Source organism: Engraulis encrasicolus, chromosome 10 (assembly GCF_034702125.1).
Source record: "Engraulis encrasicolus isolate BLACKSEA-1 chromosome 10, IST_EnEncr_1.0, whole genome shotgun sequence".
Classification (NCBI taxonomy): domain Eukaryota; kingdom Metazoa; phylum Chordata; class Actinopteri; order Clupeiformes; family Engraulidae; genus Engraulis; species Engraulis encrasicolus.
In genome coordinates this window covers 49,905,938-49,921,289 of record NC_085866.1, presented here as the reverse complement: position 1 = coordinate 49,921,289, position 15,352 = coordinate 49,905,938, and the positions used below count along the sequence as shown (strand labels likewise).

Sequence of the window (15,352 nt, the reverse complement as noted above, 5' to 3'; positions counted from 1 at the left end):
CTCGTCTGCACCGCCACTGAAACAGAGGGAGCAAGGAAAGAGGTGGAGGAAGAGGATGAAAAATTATGGCAGACAAAATTCTGAAATTGCTTTGTCTAATGGAGAAAACCATGTATGATAAATGTGGTCGGTTTGAGGAATTTGCCTAGACATGGTGTGTGTGTGTGTGTGTGTGTGTGTGTGTGTGTGTGTGTGTGTGTGTGTGTGTGTGTGTGTGTGTGTGTGTGTGTGTGTGTGTGTGTGTGTGTGTGTGTGTGTGTGTGTGTGTGAGAGAGAGGAGGTGGTATTGTGTAGACATATTTGTGAATAGGCCTGTGTGTGTGTAATGTATGTGTGTGTTTACAGTAATCTTTTGTCATAGTCATCTCATTCATCCTCTGTGAGAAAGAGGAACTCTAGTCTGTGTGGCTATTTGCATCCATCCAGACCACATGCCCTCTCACCCACCCACTGTATGTGTTTTTCCACTGTCCTTTGCCACTCCACCACCAAGCTCGCAGACAGGGAGGGACAAACAGGTATGTTTTAAACGCAGAAGTGGGTCCCTTGCATTGCATGCATTGAGAGGAGGGCCCTTTAAGATGATTTTGTACTGGGCCCCCATCAGGACTGTAAGGAGCCATGCCCTGCCCACTACCACCAGCATCCCATCCACTCAGACAGAGACAGACAAGCCGACCCACCTCTGAATATGCCACCCCTCAACTCCCCCTATCCTGGCACCCTCGTCACCGGCATCAGTTGTTTGTTTCTTGCTCCATCAGCAACATGGATGAAGTTTGTATAGCTCAGCATACAGTTACAAACTCTGCTGCACAGACACAGTCCCCCAGTTCTGCAAGGAAAGTCAGCACAGCCATGGGATATTGGGGAGAAAGAGGGGAAAAAGTCTTTCTTTTTCCCGCTCAGAATTTTTTTCCTCTCTACTCTACACCCCACCACGCACCCCCACCCCTTTTTTGGCCAGCGATGCCCAATAAGTATAAATCTCCCTCTGAATCATGCCCGGATTATGCCTCATTTCCATATAAATTAGCTTCATTAAAAGGCGAGTACTTTTGTGTTTAACGTGGCTCATTTGGAATTCTGTATTTAATAAGACATGTAATTTCACACACACAGACTAATAGCTCACAATTAGCTGGACCGGACGGAGGTTCTTCGGGCTTCTTGCCGCCTGCCTGTGTCTCCGCTGCTGCTGCTGCTGCAGCCGCTGTGTAGAGCCTTGGTGCCAGGAGGGTCGAGGTCCCTCAAGGGGACCTCGAGGCCCCCCCCCCCTCATCTCTCTCTCTTTCTCTCTCTCTCGCATCCTCTCTCTCCTGCTTTCCTCCCCCCGTTCTGTGCAGTCTTTTGGTCTGTTCGGCTCCTCTCTCATTCCTCCCATTCTTTCTGTCTTTCTCTCTCTGTCTTTCTCTCTCTGTCTTTCTCTCTCTCTCTCTTTCTCTCTCTCTCTCTCTCGCTCTCTCCCTCTCTCCCTCTCTCCCTCTCTCTTTCTACCTCTCTGTCATCACTCTTCCCCTTCTCTTTTCTTATCTCAATCTCCCTTGAACTTGCTTTGTCTCTTTCTATCTCTCTTTCTCTTTGTTTCTCCCTCTGTGTCTTTCCCTCATTCTATGCTGCTTTCTCTATCTCTCTCCCTCTCCTCTGTACTCTCGCAATCTCTCTATCCCTCTCTTTCTTTTGCGCTGTCACCTTGTCACATATGCAATTCCTTTTGTTGTCCATGCTGTCTCTGTCTGTCGTCTGTCTTTTTCTCTCTCTGTCTCTCTCTTTCTCTGGTCTAAAGTTGACCAGACGTCCCGAATTTCCTGGTACAGTCTCGTATTTCAGTCCATTTTTGGTGTCCAGATGTATTTTCAAATCATATGCATGTGTCCCATATTTTTCTGCAATAGATTGTCTTGTGTTGCACAAACGTGCGGACAGCCATGGAAAGTTGGAATGTGTTTATTCTGAACTGCTCAAGAGTTCATAAAGAGACCCCTCCTCTCTCTTTCTCCTATTGTACCCCCCCCCCTTTATGTGTCCTCATCCTCTTTGCTTTCCTCCTTCTCCTTCTCTCCTTGCTCTTCTTTTCTCCCTGTATTCCATCTCAGTTTCTGTGTCTCCTAATTCCTCTCTTGTACTCTGTAACTGCCATTTCATGGTATTTGTCTAGACATCCTCAAAACCAAACATCACTGACTTGCATGCAAACTGTATAGCCCATAACATGAAGTGGTTTTAATTTTGCACACGTTTCCTTATGTGCATCCAGCACTTCTGTACGTTTTGCAGATCTCTTATACTTGAGACATCTGTCTCAGATGTACTTGAGTCTGTCTGTCTGTCTTTCTTTTTTATCTAGGGGCTGGTTGCTGGATATTAATGCCAGACAATATGGGCTTTGAGAGATCTATTATTCATGCCTCTTTCATTGCTATGACCTCTTTCATTAGGAGGAGGAAGGCATTAGGAGAGCACCTTTGTTAGCACGTCAGTAAAGATGTACCCAGGGGTCAGTGCCTACGTACCCACCTGCAGTGAGGCGCACAGGTACTAGACTAGACGAGATGATGCCATAGTCAGGCAACATGAGGAAGACAGATTTTTAATCACGCGCATACAGTACCTCTAATTTGAGTGCCGGATTCAAAGAAGTGAAACTCAAGGCAAATGAAAATTCACACACTGGAAGGGACTTTGGACCTTGGCCGTGGCTCAAGCTAGGGCTACGCCGGGGACCCAGGTTCATTTTCCGCCCCAAGGTAATTTCCAGATTGTCCCCTTTTTCTGTCTCCCACTACTGTCCCGTCTCAAATAAAGCAAATACAAGCCCCCCAAAACGTATTTTGAAAGGGGACTTTGGTGGCCACATTCTGGGCTGCAGATGTTGGCACTCAGATAAGCAATGCGGATGACATATGCAGCTGAAGTGCAGGCAGTGTAGGGAGAAGTTACAGTGGAAAGGGGGATGAGTTGCTTATGCAAAAAATGATAACATAAACAGCCTCCCAGACTACCCTATGCTTTAGATGGCTGTCTAGACACACAGATAAAGAGAAATACAGACAGAGGTGAGCAGGTGCTGAAAGGTAAAACTCAATTATTTAAGTCAAGGGGAGGTGTAAAATGAGCTTATTTCCCGATATGATGGAGCGTCGCTTTAAATAAGTAGCCTAATGCAAAAAACCCCACAAAATAAACAGCCTCCCAGATTACCCTATAGATGCCTGGCCAGACAGACAGACAGACAGACAGGTGAATAGACACTGACCGGCAAACTGGGCCAGCATGTCTCTGTGACTGAGGAGGAGCTCCAGCAGGTAGAGAGAGAGAGAGAGAGAGAGAGAGAGAGAGAGAGACGGCGGAGCAGTATGATGCAATGAGGTGTTATTATGGTCGTATCCCTCTTATTTCTTCTGTCGGGATCAGGAGGGCACATATTGATATCTGATTTCATCTAGTATTGCTACTCTGTGTTGAAACATTAGAATTCCGTACACAGCAGTGACAGTTCGAGCCAAGTTCTTTCATTTTAACAGTATAGAAAGCATATAGCTTCATCAGTCTCCCTGTGAGCGTTTCTGTCTGCTTGTTTGTCGTTTTGTCTGTGCCTGCATCTCTATTTCTTTCTCTGTTGTCTTTTTCAGTTTCTCTTTCTTCTCCTGTCTATTTGTCCATCTCTGTCTGTCTCTGTCTGTCTGTCTGTCTGTCTGTCTCTCTCTCTCTCTCTCTCTCTCTCTCTCTCTCTCTCTCTCTCTCTCTCTCTCTCTCTCTCTCTCTCTCTCTCTCTCTCTCCGTCCCTGTGTCCTGGCTGGCTCCACTGATGGTAATGCTGATTAATGCTGCAGTAGGCGCCATGTGGTGGATCCGTAGTCTTGCCTGGGGACACTCCGTCTGTCCGCCAACAGTCAGTCAGTCAGTCAGTCAGTCAGTCAGTCAGTCAGTCAGTCAGTCAGTCAGTCAGTCAGTCCGTCAGTCAGTCAATAAGGCTCTCCTATAGGCGACTCGAGAACTGGACTGGCCAGGACCGGAGCAGAGCTGCTGCAGGAGGGGGAAGGACAGCAGCAGCAGCAGCAGCAGGGAGAGAGAGAGAGAGAGAGAGAGAGAGAGAGAGAGAGAGAGAGAGAGAGAGAGAGAGAGAGCAGGGAGGTGGGGGTGGGGATGTATAGGGGTGGTGTGGTGGAGCAAGGGGAGGTGAGCAGGAAAGAGAGAGGTAGGAAGGTAGGCAAAGTAAAACAGACACAAAGGGAAAGTGAAGTGCGAGCAAGACGGATGCGCAGAGGGTGTAGAGGGGAAACAGGAGAGGTGATTCACTTACTCACGTACAGAACAACACATACACACACACACACACACACACACACACACACACACACACACACACACACACACACACACACACACACACACACACACACACACACACACACACACACACACACACACAGGACCGAAAAGAGAGGAGAGGAGAGTGCTGTGCTATGGGTGGGAGTGATAAGGAGGCGGAAAGACGGCGGAGCGCTTGAATCTAGGACACTACCCCTCCAGAGCGAATGACTCGAGCCACTCTCCCCTCTTCCACAGCTAATACCCGCCCTGTGTGTGGCATGGCACGGCAAACGCACACGGCTGTGTGTGTGTGTGTGTGTGTGTGTGTGTGTGTGTGTGTGTGTGTGTGAGAGAGAGAGAGAGAGAGAGAGAGAGAGAGAGAGAGAGAGAGAGAGAGAGAGAGAGAGAGAGAGAGAGAGAGAGAGAGAGAGAGAGAGAGAGAGAGAGAGAGATTCTGTCTGTATGGATGTAGACCTCCGTAGCATACCGGTAGGTGTGTGTATGTATGTATGTACGCATGTCTGCATACTTAGGTACTTATAGTATGTATACTGCATGCATGTCTGTCAGACCGCCTGTATGAGGCAGAGAAATGAATTGAACTGGAGTGGGTGAAGAGAGAATCTTGTGCATGCGGGTACGTATGTATGTATGTATGTACAGTATGTATGTACAGTATGCATGTATGTATGTACATAATATATGGATGTGAGGCAGAGCAGTGAATTAAACACTTCCCTCTCCTCATGGCCCACAGCCTCCCTCTCTTACCGCAAGGAAGACTGAGTGGCAAGGTACATGTCATATCATGTTGTCATGTCATTCTGCTGCCAGGCAGCAGGTATAAAGCGTGGGCACTAAACAACACACCACACCACCAGCACCACATGATGCATTCACCGCCCACCAATTGGCCCCATACACCAGTGCATGGTCCAGCACACATTCTGTCAGCCTTAGCACCATCACACTTCCATCCCACAGCAGGTCTCCCCTGCTGACTGAGGCGCTTTCTGCATATTTCCATAAATACATGGGGCTCTGTGGAGGTGTCATTCAGGTACAGTATACTGGGGGGGTTGGGACGGGTTGCTTAGGCATGGGGGCCTGTTGTCAGCTGTTGCTGGGCCCAGGACAAAGTCATCTGAAAGGCCTCCCTATCCAAGACATATAATGTAATGAGGAGCCAATGTTGGGCCCCCTCTCCCCCTGGTCCCAGGACAACTGGCCCCTTTGTCTTCCCTGTCTGCCTGCTTGGCTGCCTGGTTGCCCAGGCAGAGATAGAACTCCTTAAGAGAGTCAGAGATTGAAAACCATGAATATTTTTTTATTCATTCAACCATTTTTGGAACCTGCTGATTGATTCTAATGACACGTAATCAGACAGATAAGAGGCTAGCTATCAGTGCAAATAACCTTTACGATACACCAGGATAATTTATCTGAAATTCAATCCATCTCGGCCAGTTACCCAAATAGGCCAATTTGCTCAGCTGGGTGCATGACTGTGCTGGTAGAAAAGACAGGCTAATTGAGGACAGCTACAGAAGCCACTTGCAAATACAAAATAACACAGTCATTTCACTAATACACAGTGGGTCTTACAGTGTTATGTCAGCACTTAGTGAGAGAGATCAAATAGTATTGTAGAAGTGTTGAATTCGGCTTTCAAAGTGTTGAATTACTGTCTACATCTCAGTTGCAAAATCTGCGAGATTTCTTTGGAAACGGCTGCACAAAAATGTTATACTATATGGTCATGTACAGGGCATGAGGGTCAGACATTATGGCAGACTATGGAAGAGGAAGAAGGGTCTAAAATACAGCAGAAACCTTTTTTGAGTGTGTTTTCTACACACTAGCATCAATCATACAGTATGTGAATATTGCTAGACCCCTGCCATTGTTTTTTCCATCCATGTAGGGCAGAATACATATCGGGAATACATTATTTTCGGTAGCAGTGGCCAACTTGAAGTCAGGTAGAGTGATGTGGTGGTGTGGTTGTACCATGGGTGGTAGAAGGTATGAGAGGGGACGGGAAAAGGAGATGGGGTGGTGGTGGTGTTGGGGGAGGGGGTATGGTTGGTATCTCTGAAATCTGCCCCCCCAGTGTTCGTTGACGTCCGATCACCATGACAACACTGCCAGACAACGTGTGTCGGACTTTGAAGTGTTCTGACATTTTCCCTCTTGTTAGGCAGCACATTGGCTGGCTGTGGATTTCACTCTCCCACTCACTTTCTCCCTCTCTGTCTCTTCTCCGTCCCCTCCCTCTCTCTCTCTCTCTCTCTCTCTCTCTCTCTCTCTCTCTCTCTCCTTACTCTCTCTTTCCCTGCCTTTGTCCCTCTTTCCCTCTCTCTTCTGCCCGACCCTTCTCTCTCACTCTACCAGGTTTACCATTGTTAAAGCAAAGAAAGCTCCCGCACACTGTTCACATGTGCATGGTTTAATTCCACTCCTACGCACCTGACCAAGGAGGTGTGCAAGAAACCTTCACTTAGGCTACTAAGTACCAGGTTTACCATTACCATTTATGTTACCAGGAAGAAAAAGTAGAGGGTAGACCTGCAATTGATGTTTTTCAGCTGTGTTTCGGGAACACTTTCTCTTTCTCTTTCTCTCTCTCTCTCTCTCTCTCTCTCTCTCTCTCTCTCTCTCTCTCTCTCTCTCTCTCTCTCTCTCTCTCTCTCTCTGCAAAAAACCCTCCTCATAAACACTGCAACACCTACTGTACCTTCTGTGCCGCACATCTAACACACACACACACACACACACACACACACACACACACACACACACACACACACACACACACACACACACACACACACACACACACACACACACACACACACACACACACACACACACTTTTCACACACACAATTCTTTGTGGGTACATGTACACAAACACAAAAATGTGCATGCACACAAATGCATGTGCACATTCTCTGTCACAATCTCTCCCTCTCTCTCACACACACACACACACACACACACACACACACACACACACACACACACACACACACACACACACACACACACACACACACACACACACACACACACACACACACACACACACACAAAGACCAGACTTGTATGTGCTGCTGTCCCACTGGGTTTGTGCGCGCGCATATGTGTGTACGTGTGTGTGTGATGGAGGGAAGAGGGGGGCTCTGGGGCAGAGGCTTGCTCACCACCTCGCTGGCCCTATCAGTGTCTCTCCCCCAGGATTAATTATGACACTACAGGTGGAGGGAAGAAAGGAGGGAAGAAAAAGAAGAAGGAGAGAGGCAAGAGAGAGGATGACTGAGGGCGGAGAGAAGAGGGAGAAAAAGAAGAGAAGAGAGGGAGGAGGAGAAGAAAGGAGGCAGGAGAGAAGAAAAGAGAGAGGAGAGCGAATGAGGGAGGGGCTGAGAGGGGAGACGTGAGGAGTGGTGTTACAGTGCTGTGATGTGTTTTTTTATTTCTGTAGCAAAAAAAGGAGGAGCCTTTCTTCCTCCCACTTTGGCCCAGTACACCAGTGTTTGTATGAGAGAGAGAGAGAGAGAGAGAGAGAGAGAGAGAGAGAGAGACAGACAGACAGACAGACAGGCAGGAAGGCAGGCAGGCAGGGAGACAGACAGCGTCTAGTGTGTCTCGCAAAGATTTTTTTGGCTGCAGAACTTGTTGTAAAGCAGCTGAATGGCCACCCTTCAACACACTCACATGCAGAGTGCATGCATACCTCAAACAGAGATTATAACAGGAAGGACATCCAGTTGCAGAAACGGCAAAACAGATCATTGACGTTTTTAGTAGCAGAAGTCAGGTGGTGCAACCACAGCTAATGCGACTGATATAGTATCGATTCATTTTCCCCCCCGCTATATTACATGTAAATGAAACAAAAATGTTGTACAATTATTACTTAATTCACTAACTTCATACAATAGTGACATTGTGGGTTGCACCACCCTGACGCCTGTTTTTAAAAACGTAAGTGACCCAAACAGAGCCACTTGGTCACATGCAATATTCTCTCTTTATTTCTTCCTCTTCTATCTTCTTCTATCTTCTCTTTTCCATCACCCTTGGAAACTGAGCAATGTGGCTGTTTTGTGTGCATTTTCAGTCTCTCCTATGTATTCTTAAAGCCCTGTCTCTCTGTTCCCCTTTGCCTTCTTCTCTGTGTCTCTGTCCTCAGTACAGTATTCTTTTATTTAATCTCTCTCTCTCTGTCTCTGTCTCTGTCTCTCTCTGTCTCTCTCCCTCTCTCTCTCTCTCTCTCTCTCTCTCTCTCTCTCTCTCCCCTTTTATCTCCTTCTCTTCATCCCTCCCTCCCCTGTGTCCTGTCTGAGGGTGCTTGTTTTCACCTGTGAGCTGTAGTTTTCCACTCTCACAGTGGCAGCTCCCGGCTCCAGCCTACCATATACCTGTGTGGAATACTTAAACAGCATCAGGATCACTTTCTCTTATTCCTATTTTATTATTTTATTCTTCCTTTATTATTTACCCTTTTATTTCCTCTTTTCACTTCATTATTTATATAAACTGCTGCAGCAATCTTTTTTTTTTCGCTCGCTATCTTCTTAACGTTTGCATTTCTCCCTCAAGTTTTGCCTTTGTGCGTGTGATTTTGTCTCCTTTTGTCTTTGTAGGCCTGCGTCCTCTGTCAACTCACTGACTCGCTTGTCCTTCCTTCACTGTGTTTTGCTGATGTGTCTCATGTTTACTGATAGACCTGTCTGTCTCTGCATATCAGTGACCTTCCAGTTAAGTTGTCTCCCCTTCGTTTACTATCTCTCTTACTATCACTCTTACTTTCTGTCTGTCTGCAGCAGCCTGTCTGTCTCTCTGTCTGTCTCTCTCTCTCTCTCTCTCTCTCTCTCTCTCTCTCTCTCTCTCTCTCTCTGCCCTCTCCATGTCCCTACCGCACGCACACACACACACACACACACACACACACACACACACACACACACACACACACACACACACACACACACACACACACACACACACACACACTTGGGCACAAGTCTGTGGTATCTTTTTTATTTTGGCAATAAGTGATCTGACTGTCAACTTTGCATGACTCACTTCAAGCCTCCAACCTCTTGGCCTCCAACACATGCACTATCAGTAAAAAGCCCCCTGTGTGTGTGTGTGTGTGTGTGTGTGTGTGTGTGTGTGTGTGTGTGTGTGTGTGTGTGTGTGTGTGTGTGTGTGTGTGTGTGTGTGTGTGTGTGTGTGTGTGTGTGTGTGTGTGTGCGTGTGTGCGCTATGCGCGTGTATGTGTGCTCATGTGCATGTGTGTGTCTGTGTTTGCGTGTGTGGATGGATCATGTCTGCATCCATTGGCCTATTTCTGCGATGCCATTTTCCAATACACTCATCCACCACCACCACTGCCGACTGTATCAGCTCACCCCTCTCTCCCTCTCCCTCTCCCTCTCCCTCTCCCTGCCAGTGTTTTGACTGTGTTTGTGTGTCTTTGCAAATCCATGTCAGTGTATATCTCTGGGATCGGCTCGTTTGCCCTCTCATGTCTGTGCTATCGGTGTCCATGCATGTTTGAGGCTTGAATGCGATTGCCTCTATGAATGGTTCATGTGTCTCCCTTCTGCGATCACACATGCATACAGTAGGTCTGCTTCTATGACTAAAATGTCTGTCTTGCCAGATCGTCTGTGTGTCTGTCTGCCTGTGTGTCTGTCTGTCTGTCTGTCTGTCTGTCTCTCTCTCTCTCTCTCTCTCTCTCTCTCTCTCTCTCTCTCTCTCGGAAGCTAGTTGAAACACATCTGTGACGAAAATATTGTATTAAAGTATTAAAGTATTGTTAAAGTATTCAAATATTGTTTAATTGAAGGGGTGTTCCAGCAAAAAGGGTTTCAGCCCTGTCATCTGTCTGTCTGTGTGTCTCCTTGACCTCCTTGCTTGACTCTTCGTCTGCCTGTCTGAATAGTTTTCTTTGTTTAAGTTGATTTGCTGTCCTATTTTACACGTCTGTTTGACTTTTAGCATATCTGTCTGTCTAGCTGGCATGAACTGCTTATTGTCTGTCTGTCTCTGCCTACTTGCTTGTTTTTGGTCTGCCTGTCTGCCGGCCTGAACTGCTCACTATTCTGTCTGTCTGTCTGTCTGTCTGTCTGTCTGTCTGTCTGTCTGTCTGTCTGTTTCTCTGAGTGTCAGCCTATCCCTGTTGTTAGTCTGTTGGTTTCTCAGCGAACTGACCACTTTTCTGACGGCCTGTCTGTGTCTGTGTCTGTCTGTCTGCCTGAATACCAGCCTGTCTGTCCGTCTAGTGTGGCTCTCCTGTCTGTCTGTCTGTCTGTCTGTCTGTCTGTCTGTGTTTCTGAGTGTCAGCCTATCCTTGTTGTTAGTCTGTTGGTTTCTCAGTGAACTGCACACTTTTTGGCGGTGTCTGTGTCTGTATCTGTCTGTCTGCCTGCCTGCATACCTGTCTATCTGTCTGTCTGCCTGTTTGCTTTCCTGAGTGTCAGTCTATCCTTGTTGCTGGTCTGTTGGCTTCTCGTGTGTTGGACGAGTGCCTGGGTATGTGTGCTTTAGTTGCCTTGCCGGCCGACTGACTCTTGCGTGGAGAGCATAACTTCCTATGAGTGAGTTTGGGCTCTGAGTGAGTGAGTGAGTGAGTAAGTTGAGCTCTTTGATGGTAGGCCTCAGTAGTGTGTGGAGCCTAGTGTGCTGAAGCTGGTGCAGGTGCTACTTATGAAGCAGAAGCCAACACTTACAGCCAACAGTGTGTGTGTGTGTGTGTGTGTGTGTGTGTGTGTGTGTGTGTGTGTGTGTGTGTGTGTGTGTGTGTGTGTGTGTGTGTGTGTGTGTGCGGGCGCACGTGCGTTGTGTTGTGTTGTGTTGTGTCTGTGCAATTGTGCAGAAAGGGGTGTGTGAGAGAGAGAGGGAGAGTTTCTGAGAGATCTCTGTGTGCACTCGTACCATGTGTGTGTACAGTATGTGTGTATGTTTAATGTGTGTATGTGTTTTGCGAGAGTGTGTTCCAATTCCATTCTTTGACCTTTTCCTACTGTCTACTCTACTCACCACTTTAGCAGTATCCTCACTTCTGTTTCCTAGAGACACAGACCTAGAAAACACACACTTGTGCACACGCGCACGCACACACACACACACACACACACACACACACACACACACACACACACACACACACACACACACACACACACACACACACACACACACACACACACACACACACACACACGCACGTGCATGCATGCACAGACACAAAAAAGACACACTGGCACACGCACACACAAACACACACACATATGGAGAGAGATCAGTATCAATATTAAGAAATGAATGTCACACCACTCACCAATATATTTCGTGATCCACAAACAAATGTAATAACATTCGCAAATATAATTCATACATTTCATGATCCACAAACAAATGTAACAACATTCACAAATATAATTCATGATGCACAAATGAATGTAACCCCCTTCACAAATGCCAGCGCAGTTCTATTAATTTGCAAACCGGTCTACATATATTCGCAAGCCCTATACATATTTGTGACTTCCATTGTATTTGTGTGTGGATTTTTGAGACTGTCCTGACGGTATTTGACACACAAATGTGCTCAGCCAATCACATCAGCCGGCGTTCGAGCGTAAGGTTGAAGACATTGCGCTTCTATTACGCAGAGAAGGCTACTAGTGCTAAGCCAACATAGATCTGTATAAATAACTGGAAGTAGAGCCATTACTGAAGTGCTCCCTGACGTAAACTCGGAAGCGTATGAAGTTACTGACTTTCACATCATCTTTGTACAAATATGTCTGGATCTGGACTAACATGTGCCGTAATCGGATGTCACAATAACAGCAGAAAGCTAAAAATGTGGAAAAAGAGCGTATGTGCGCTTCATAGTCCACAGTTTAAAGAGGATTGTCCTTGTTGTGTGCCCTACGGTGTACACCGCTTCCCCGGCCGTGCTGAGGATGAAGACATTCGCAAGATGTGGATTAAAAACGTACACCGAAAGGACTTTGCCCCCAAACAAGTATTCAAGGGTATGTATTCTTATTTCTAGGTGGTTAGTGTAGTTAAGTATTGTAAGCCAGTGTCTATGTAACATAAACTGGTGGCAACAATTATTTAGCTTGGCTAGCTAACGCTAGTTAGGCCTACTATTATTTAGCATTCTTTCATTAATACCTAAGTTTCCCCAGGATTGGGTTATCTGTGCTGTGTGTCATGGTACATTTGTGTGCTTATTTTCGATTATTTGTGTATGTGTGCCCTTTGAAATGAAAATGTGACCCTGGCAACTTAGCTAATTATTTTGTTATGCTAGCGGAGTTTTGGCAAGGCTAGCCAGGTTACACTGACTTTAATAAGAAGTCAGGCTAGGTTTTGGTAGCACCATGAGCCCCATGGTTATCTGTGCTGTGTGCCATGGTACATTTCTGTGTTTATTTACGATTATTTGTGTATGTGTGCCCTTTGAAATGGAAATGTGACCCTGGCAATTTAGCTAATTCTTTTGTTATGCTAGCGGAGTTTTGGCAAAGCTAGCCAGGTTGTGTGACTGACTTTAATAAGAAGTCAGGCTAGGTTTTGGTAGCTTTTGTTTTGTCCATAACCTAGCCCAAATTTTATTTTCATCTCATAAATCGACCAGCATGTTTGTATTTGTAATAATGTTTGCCATTCTATTGGAAATAAAGTGGTGGGGACAAGCTAGGTTCATCTCAAAAGTGGTAGGGCCTATGGACATGTCCCCAACACCCAGACTGAAAATTACACCCAGACTGAAAATAACCCTTCCTCAACAAAAGATAATTTTCGCTATCCAACCTCAGTGTACATGTCTTGCTTTGTCCTGTATTTTGTCTAATGTCTGTGAGAATGACTGCAGCCATGGCAAAGATAATTTTCTGTTTCATGTGTAACAGCCAATTATATATTTTTTTATCTCATCTTATTCCCACCCTCCTTAGGTGTGTGCGGAGTACACTTCCCTGACGGCAGACCAACGCAGGAACACCCATATCCCATAATATGGGATATGAATATAGTGTAAGTTTACATGTATATAACAAATAACTTAAGTGCTTTTTTTCTTAATTACCTTAACCATATGTTGTTAAAGTACTTTTGGAGCGATTTGCCTCCAGACGTTAGACTCTCTCCCATCTGCCACTACTTTTTAATCTAGGCTAAAATAAAAATAAAAAATAAAAAAAACACACACACACACACACATTTTCTTAACTTAGTTATTGACGCTTTCTCTCCTTAAGGCACTGCTTTTATGTACCTACATTGCCTTTCAACACTATTATTCCATGCAAGAGTCTACATCTGCTAATTGTAATATAATGCAATGTGAAGTGAGATTTAAAGTGTTCTGTAGGACAGTGGCGTTGTAATTAACTGTTTTTAAAAGCTGTTGGTGTTTTTTGTTCCTTCTTATATTTATTCTCAGAAAGCACCATCATGTGGAAGACCACCCCCAAAGAGGAGATGTCTCCAGCCCCAACAGAGAGACTTGGATTAATGTTGAGAAGATTATTGTTCAATACGGTGTGTAGAAACACTTGGTTCAGTTATATGTATATATCTATCATCTTTCAAGAAATCCTTCTCCCCCTCAGCTGTGACCATACTGAACAAGAGATGAACTGTCCAGCTGCAGCATGCATGTATTGTGTGGTCTTGTCTTTTTTTTTTTTGGTCAAGCCTTGTCTAATGTCTGTGAGAATCACTGAAGCCACGCCAAAGACAATTTTCTTTTTCATGGGTGTAACAGACAATTAAGTTTTATCTAATCTAATCATATCAATGAGAATCAGTGCACCTGACAAAGGTATGACATACCGTATACTGTAGGCTTAAATGCTAAAGAAAAATGAATTAACCTGGCGGTTTTGAATTGTTTATTTACACAGTTATTAAAATGCATACAGATAGTGAATTTAATATAGTTCAATACTGTGTGCTTACTTGATGGTGTTTTTTATATGTGCTGAACTGAAAAACAACCTAGCTACTTGTGCTCAATATCCAACTGCAGCATTGTAGTTTGCAGGTGGGGGGTGGTGGTTGTTCAAATTTGACACACACCTTACATTGGTCCACTTTACAAATGGCCCCATACACTAAATGACTCTTGCTGGTGTGTTTTTTACTAGGCAATTTGTTATTAATCACTAATGTTCTTAATGTCATTTCAATGCAGCTCTTTGTGAGAAATCTGGGCAGCCATGGCCTAGTGCAGGGATGTCAAACTCAGGCCCGGGGGCCAAATCTGGCCCGCAGAGTCATTTTAGATCATTTCAAATGTGTATTACAGTTGGCCCACATACACCATTAATATATAGCATAAGACCTGAACATAAAATGTAATGTGTCAAAAAAAATATGAGTGGGCTGGGCATAGGCCAGTAAAACTGCTCACACTACTGCAACAGAGTATCTGCAGGCACATTTGAACTACGATGGGAATCTGTTTGTGAAATTAATTATGAGATTAAGTGTGTTTGCACAATTTTAGGCCGTTGTAAATATTGAGTTTGGCCCGCGACTTTGTTCCAGATTTGTATTTTGGCCCTCTGTGAGTTTGAGTTTGACACCCCTGGCCTAGTGGTTAGAGAGTTGGTCTTTCAATCTAGGGGTTGCTGGTTCGAATCCCCCACGACCTCTCCCTACACCTCCATCCATGGCTGAAGTGCCCTTGAGCAAGTCACCTAACCCCACATTACTCCAGGGACTGTAACCAATACCCTGAAAAATAATAGTTGTAAATCGCTTTGAACAAATGAAAGCGTCAGCTAAGTGAAATGTAATGTAATGTAAAATCTTGCTGCAGTGTGTTGTGGAATAGACACAGGAGCTGACCTGTGGTGTCCAGTCTTAACAGAGAGCTGGTGCCACTGTCACACATTCAATTTAATTAATCATTATCCCCTTATATTGATTGGGAAATGTTATACTGGCTTTTTTTCATTACCTCCTGACTATACCAGACATCATTTTTATCATTACCTCT

General features: G+C 45.3%; 1 long non-coding RNA gene across 1 annotated transcript; it reads left to right on the top strand.

Annotated features, from left to right (window-relative positions):
• Positions 1-11,659: 11,659 nt before the first annotated feature.
• Positions 11,660-13,842, top strand: LOC134456300 (uncharacterized). The gene is made up of 3 exons (XR_010036304.1): positions 11,660-12,371; positions 13,302-13,380; positions 13,790-13,842. It is a non-coding gene; the product is annotated as an uncharacterized LOC134456300 (long non-coding RNA).
• Positions 13,843-15,352: the final 1,510 nt, after the last annotated feature.